We start from the raw sequence: 6,765 nt of genomic DNA, 5'->3' as shown, positions 1-6,765 counted from the left end.
AAAACCGTACCGGGTTGTGATAAACACCTGTTTAACCATATATAATACTGGCGACTCGTAGTCAAACCAGACCGGGCGGATAGTCTCCGGATTATGATTTGATCATGTACTGACAACTTGTAATTGAAAGTCAAGCCGGGTTAATGAACACCGGTTTACTCCATAATAAGATGGTAACATAAAATCAAACCGGGCAGATAGTCTCCGGATTAGGATTTGACCGTGTTCCGACAATTTGACAGTCGAACCAGATTAACAATGTCGGTTTAAAAAACGCAACAAAAATCAAATAATAGTTATGAAAAAAATATGGAAGCAAAGGCAATGATAAGACCATTTGCAAAAAGAGGCTTTACTGAGCCGATCAGATGGTGTTACCATGGTCGGACACGACCAAGCTCCCAATAAGGTGTAGCTATGGTTCAAGTCAGCCAGGTCCCCAACTGAAACGGTGGCATTATGCCGATCAAATGGCATGGCAATGGTTCGGGTTCGACCAAGCCCCCAAGTGACTCTGTGGCCTTAGGCCGATCAAGAGGCATGACTATGGTTCAGACGTGACCACAAGTCCCCAAGTGATGCATTGGCATTACGCCGATCAAGAGGGGTGACGATGGTTCGGGTTCGACCAAAGCCCCCAAGTGATTCTGTGGCCTTAGGCCGACCAAGAGGCGTGACTGGTTCAGACTTGACCATGTCCCCAAATGATCTGGTGGCTTTCGCCTATCAAAAGGTGTGGCATTGGTTCGGACACGACCAAGCCCCCAAGTGATATGATATAAAGCTTTTGAAAAGCTAACTCGAGGGGTAAATTGGAGGCCGCTTTAAGACAGAACCTCCGTGTAACCACGCATGATGTAAAAAGAACAGAGACCCCGCTTTATGAAGCAGAAGCCCCCATGTGATCAATAATATGTCAGGCCAATAAGGCAGGATACCCATGTTTGAACCGCGCATCATTGCAGCAGGTCCTCTTCGACAATTTTTAACTTTTTTTTGCAAGAGATAAATTCTTCTTGAGCCGGGATCTTGAACCGGGTATTGAGATCCTCAAAGCTTTGTAAGGGACAAATTTACCTTGATCCAGATATTGAACCGGTTTGGGAGCTTCAAAGCTTTGAGGGAGAGAGATGTCTCTTGAACCGGAGTTTTAACCGGAATTTTCATCAGGATGGTAGTGTCCTCCGGAACCGGGTTATCATCCCCTCCCATCCCGGAGTTCCCGAGTCATGTCACTGTAGCCCCCGAGTTTTAAGACTACTCGAGGAGTTGGCTTGAGACTCTCCATATTTGACCGTGATATAAACCGGTATGAGTCATTCAACATCTCAGTGACATAACTTGTCCTGCACTGGAGAACTTGCAAGCCAGAGTAATTGCTCTTTCAAAGAAAGCAATATATAATATAAAATATACTGGATGGATTTCACCTGATGTGTTGAGTCGGAATTAATCCATTGCAGAGTTGATGATCACTGCGGTAAAGTTGAAATCAATGACCGGTGAGTCGTCCACGGGAGCAGACAGATGAGTCGGCCGCGGTGTTGTAAGCCGGTGCGGACGAGCAAATTGTCCTTGCTGTAAACCGGCGTGGTCATAAAAGACGGCCAGTGCATTGTAAACTAGCGCGGTCGCGAGAGATGGCCACGGCGTTGTAAGACGGCATGATCGAGAGAGACAGCCATGGCGTTGTAAGCCGGTGCAGGAGTCCGTTGAGTTACGACGACCGCCTGCACCAAAAGATGTTGGCATGTCTCCACCTCCGCGGTATAATATCAATTTTTATCATAAATAATTTGCCCTGCATAAACAATATTGCAGACCAAGGCAAAGATAAACTTGTTCTTTGACAAAAACAACATGTGATAATAAAAACAAACTTGGATGAATATCACCTGATTTGTTTAGTCCGAAAATAATCCGCCATGAAGTTGATGATCCCTAGGTGAAACTGAAATCCCTCACGGGTGAATCGGCTGCAGGAACAAACAGATAAACCGGCCATAGCGTTTGTAAGCCGGTGAGGACGAGCAAGTTGTCCTCCACGTTGTAAGCCGGTGAGGACGCGTGAACCGGCCGTGAGGGCGGACGGGCGAGTCGTCCGTGGCGTTGTAATGTGGTGCTAATGGGCGAGCCGGTCGCCGCGTTCATGTAAACCGGACTGCTGGGGCGATGGCTGTATATAACAACACTGATGTTTTTTGTTCGGACAACGGATGATCCGTTCATCACGACCGAGACGGTTTAGGCAGGTCGGCGACTCAATATGGTTCCGACGATCCAAGCATAAACCCTCCAGGTTATTCTCCCGGTCCTTAAACACCCGGCACGGGCGGTGCAGATGCATACATCGCTTCCGACGCAGGCGTACGAGGCCGGTTCAAAATGTGGCCATGAGTTAATCGACCTGATCGTTTTTTGTTCGGAAAGTCATTAGCACCCGATCCAAGCACAAGCAACCAGGCGGTGCCGCGACGGTTGCGGTGACTAGTAGCCTCAGCAGTGAGCACTAGAAGGCGGTCCTCCGACGGTGGTGCTAGCGAAGCGGGTGTACGCGTGAGCGGGCAGTGCTGAGACACGCTCCGGCCCGGTGGTGATGGGGAGGCTAGCAGGCGGGGTCACGGTAGGCGGCGGTTCGACCCCGCTACTGCTGAGGCGGGCGAAGATGAAGGTCTTGAAGGCGGACGACAGCGGCCGGCGAGGCCGGCTCGTGGCAGTGAGACCCAGCGGGCGGCTCAACTCAGCAAAGGAGGTGACTCGGCAGGGCCAACCCGGAATTCGGGGCGGAGGCAGAGTCCGGCAAGTGGGCGGTGGTTTGTCAGAGGCCGATGGAAGCGGCAGCTCGGGGCCAGCAGTTCCAAGGCGGACAAAGTCGGCGGATCGCAGGCGGCAGCCCGACGGACATAAGTCGGAGGCGCAGGCCGGCATCTCTGGCGGCGGCTCAATAGATGCAGGCGAGGCAGCTCACCACGGCAGAAGCAGAGACAACCGAGGCGGGTTCATCCTCCTTTTCCGGATCGGGCAAGGTCCGCAGGCGGAGGAGGAAACCGTAGGCCGGTCTGAGGAATGGGGCACCCCGGCGCAGCAGCTCGAGAAGGTCCCAGGCGAGGTGGAGCGGCAAATTGGCGGAGGGTGGAGAGGCGCTGTGAGCCGGCTGCTGGTGGAGAAGGTGGCGTGGCCAGGGCAAGGTGGCCTGTGGCGCAGCTGCAGCAGTGGAGCCCGCGTCGTGGCGAGTCCGAGGCGGAGACCTGATCTTGCTTTCCTTTTCTTTTCCTTGAGTAGTACTAGCTCACGTAAATCTCTGCTGGATCAAGTACACCGCGTTCCTGATGCAGCTACCCTTCTCTCTTTTTTTTGGATAGCCTGAGTGTGAACATAACAGCTGAACACAAAGACTTTTGACCTGTAGTAGATGGCTTCATGTGATCATGGTTAAGTACTGGCACTAGTTTTGATCTCCACTTGATTTATCTATGTATCCACGTGGACTGGTTGCACTATACAGCCTTGGGACTTGAACCTGTAATCCAGCCATAGCAATTATGGAACCTGGCGGATCAGACAGCAGAAATCTTTTGACCGTTTCGATGGAAGCTGTGACTTGACAGCTTGCAGCACTTGGCAAAATCAATCTTCCCTCGGTTTGGACAGATCCTCCCGCGCCAGCGGCGTATAGAATGCAAAACCCTAATTTCTTTAATCTCAATCTCGTATGTTGCTCCGACTACCTGCCACGAAGACGAGATGTATCCTTCTGCGCAGGCTCTTTTTCATCTAGCACATCACGAGCTTCTTGATCCCTGAAGAGATCCCTTCAAGAACTCAACACCACCGTGCGCATGGCCCCACGGTGGGCGCCAAATGTCGTGGAATTGTCACGTCAGATGTCCTTAGTGTGAGGACTTAGTCGCGAGGCCAACGCATCTATGTGGTAGCTTGAGAGGGGTTGATCGGGACGAGAGACGCAGGGCGGATCAACACGCAAGACAAGGGTTTAGACAGCTTCGGGCCCCGGGAAACATCATTCGGTAAAAACCCTACATGCTGTTTGAGGCTAGGTCTCATTATCATCACGAGGGAGTCGCCGTAAACCGGCTCTCCTCTTTGTGTCTAGCCCTAAGATTGTTTCTTCTTGCTTGTCCCTCTTTGGGGAGCCCTGCCCCTCCTTATATATGTTGAAGGGGCGGGTTACATGTGGAGTCCTATTAGGATTAGGACTAGTCTATCTCTAATACAAACCGGATACAAGTCCAGGTCTTAACTCCTTGTAAGACAAATATTCTTTATGTCTTTCCTCTTAAACCGGCCCACCATAGTATGAACCGGCCTTCATGAACCGCCCATTGGGCCACCAGGTCTTGTCGCTCCTCGCACCCGCCTGCCGGATTACCAATGAGTCGTGAACCGCCAGGTCCAAACGGGTTGCCGGTGAACCGCCAAGTGTCAGCGGGGTCTCAAATAAACCGCCAAGTCCGGCCGAGTTATACTTCCGGCCGGTTTACGCCGCGGGGTATATCCCCGACAGCCCCCGTCGGCGACCACCCCCGCCGTTCCCCGTTGCTTGCCGTCAATGCTGCCACCGGCCCGGCGGGGAACAAGCAGCAAGCATCGTCCCAGCATCCATCCATGAGGCGAGATGGCCGCACTGCCACTCCCTCGTTCACCCCGGCTAGTTCTTCGTCCCGCGTGCCCCACGCGGCCATGGAGGCTCGAGCTGCGCTCATCGCGGCAAACGAGCTCCTGCGCTACCGCCCAATCGACAACGTCTACGAAGAGTGGCTCGGCCGCGTCGCTGAGCTCGTCCGCGCCTGTGACGCCCTCAATTCAATCGTACACTAATCATACACGCAAATGTGTACGATCAAGATCAAGGACTCACGGGAAGATATCACAACACAACTCTAGACACAAATTAAAATAATACAAGCTTTATATTACAAGCCAGGGGCCTCGAGGGCTCGAATACATCAGCTTGAATACAAACGAGTCAGCGGAAGCAACAATATCTGAGTACAGACATGAGTTAAACAAGTTTGCCTTAAGAAGGCTAGCACAAAAGCATCTACGATCGAAAAGGCAAGGCCTCCTGCCTGGGAGCCTCCTAACTACTCTTGGTCGTCGGCGTCCGTCACGTGGTAGTAGGCACCCTCGGGGTAGCAGCAGTCGTCAAAGGTGGCATCTGGCTCCTGGACTCCACCATCTGGTTGCAACAACCAGAAAGAAGAAAGAAGGGGGAAAAGGGGGAGCAAAGCAACCGTGAGTACTCATCCAAAGTACTCGCAAGCAAGGATCTACACTACATATGCAACATTATCAAAGGAAGGCTCTATATGTGGACTGGGCTGCAGAAATGCCAGAATAGAGAGAAGGTCTAGTCCTATCGAAGACTAGCATCTTCTGGAAACCACCATCTTGCAGCAAACAAGAGGGAGTAGAGTAGCATAAAGTAAAGCAGTAGTAGTGTTATCAACCTCGGCCAGAGATCCTTTCTCGACTCCCTGCGAGAAAGCAATCCCAGAGCCATACTATCCAGTTATCATCACAATCAAATCCTCATCACCATCCAGTTCTCATCACAAGTATCCAGTTCTAGTTGTATCGATCGGGATACAACTCCAAGTGTCCGTTACCGTAGGACAGGCTATCGATAGATGTTTTCTTCCCTGCAGGGGTGCACCAACTTACCCACCACGCTCGCTTAACTCCGGCCGGACACACTTTCCAGGGTCATGCCCGGCCTCGGCCAAACAATACGCCGCAACCCGACCTAGACTTAACAGAGAGGTCAGCACACCGGACTAAACCTATGCCCCCAGGGGTCATGGGCCATCTCCCCGGAAACTCCTGCACGTTGCGAACGCGGCCGGTGAGCAGACCTAGCTACCTCCCTAAAAAGGCAGGAGCTTACCAGTCCAACCCGGCGCGCGCCACTCCGTCGCTGACGTCTATTAAGCTTCGGCTGATGCATACGACGCAGAACGCCCATACTATGCCCACGTGATGGTTAGTGCTATCAGGCCAGAGGCCCCTCGGATCAAATATCCAAATCGTAGTGGATTAGGAACGCGCGGTAACAAGCAGAGACTCAGGAAAGAGGTGACCCCGTTGCCCCGTCTCGAGGACTTGCGGCAAGGGCTAAGAATGCCCGGCCACGCCTCGTAATTATCTCACGGGCACCTTCCAGGTCAACCCGTCTCCACATCACTTTCCAAGTAGCAGTTGTAAAGTCCAAGTATCCGTGTGTCCAAACATCAAGAGGAAAACCCAAGGAATCACCCTCGGTGGGTTCCACTCAATGTAATCATCAAGGTGAACGTAGAGGAATCACCCTCGAGGTTCACACTTGAGGGGTTGCACGACAGAGTCGTATCGGAAGTGGTTAAAGAGGAAATCACCCTCGATGACCACGACTGAATAGCTACACTACAGGGTTAACATCAGAAGTGTTGTAGAGGTCTCACCCTCGGCACTCGATAGTATCCCAGTAGTGTCGAGCAACTAAGGGGAGAGTGATGTGCGGTGCAGGGGCCTGGTCTTCGATCCCGTTGATCGGGTCTTCAATGATGAAGCAGGGGCAACAAGGACAAGGTGGGGGTCACTGATGGATCACTAACCAACCTATACTAAGCAAATTAGGATAAGCAGGTAAGGTACAACAGTAGGTACAAAAGCAGGCTATGCATCAGAATAGGAGCAAACAATAACAGTAGTAAAATCTAATGCAAGCATGAGAGAATAGAATGGGCGATATCGGGATGATCAAAA

This window comes from Triticum dicoccoides, chromosome 1B, assembly GCF_002162155.2.
Source record: "Triticum dicoccoides isolate Atlit2015 ecotype Zavitan chromosome 1B, WEW_v2.0, whole genome shotgun sequence".
NCBI classification, from domain to species: Eukaryota; Viridiplantae; Streptophyta; class Magnoliopsida; order Poales; family Poaceae; genus Triticum; species Triticum dicoccoides.
This window is presented reverse-complemented; position numbering follows the sequence as displayed.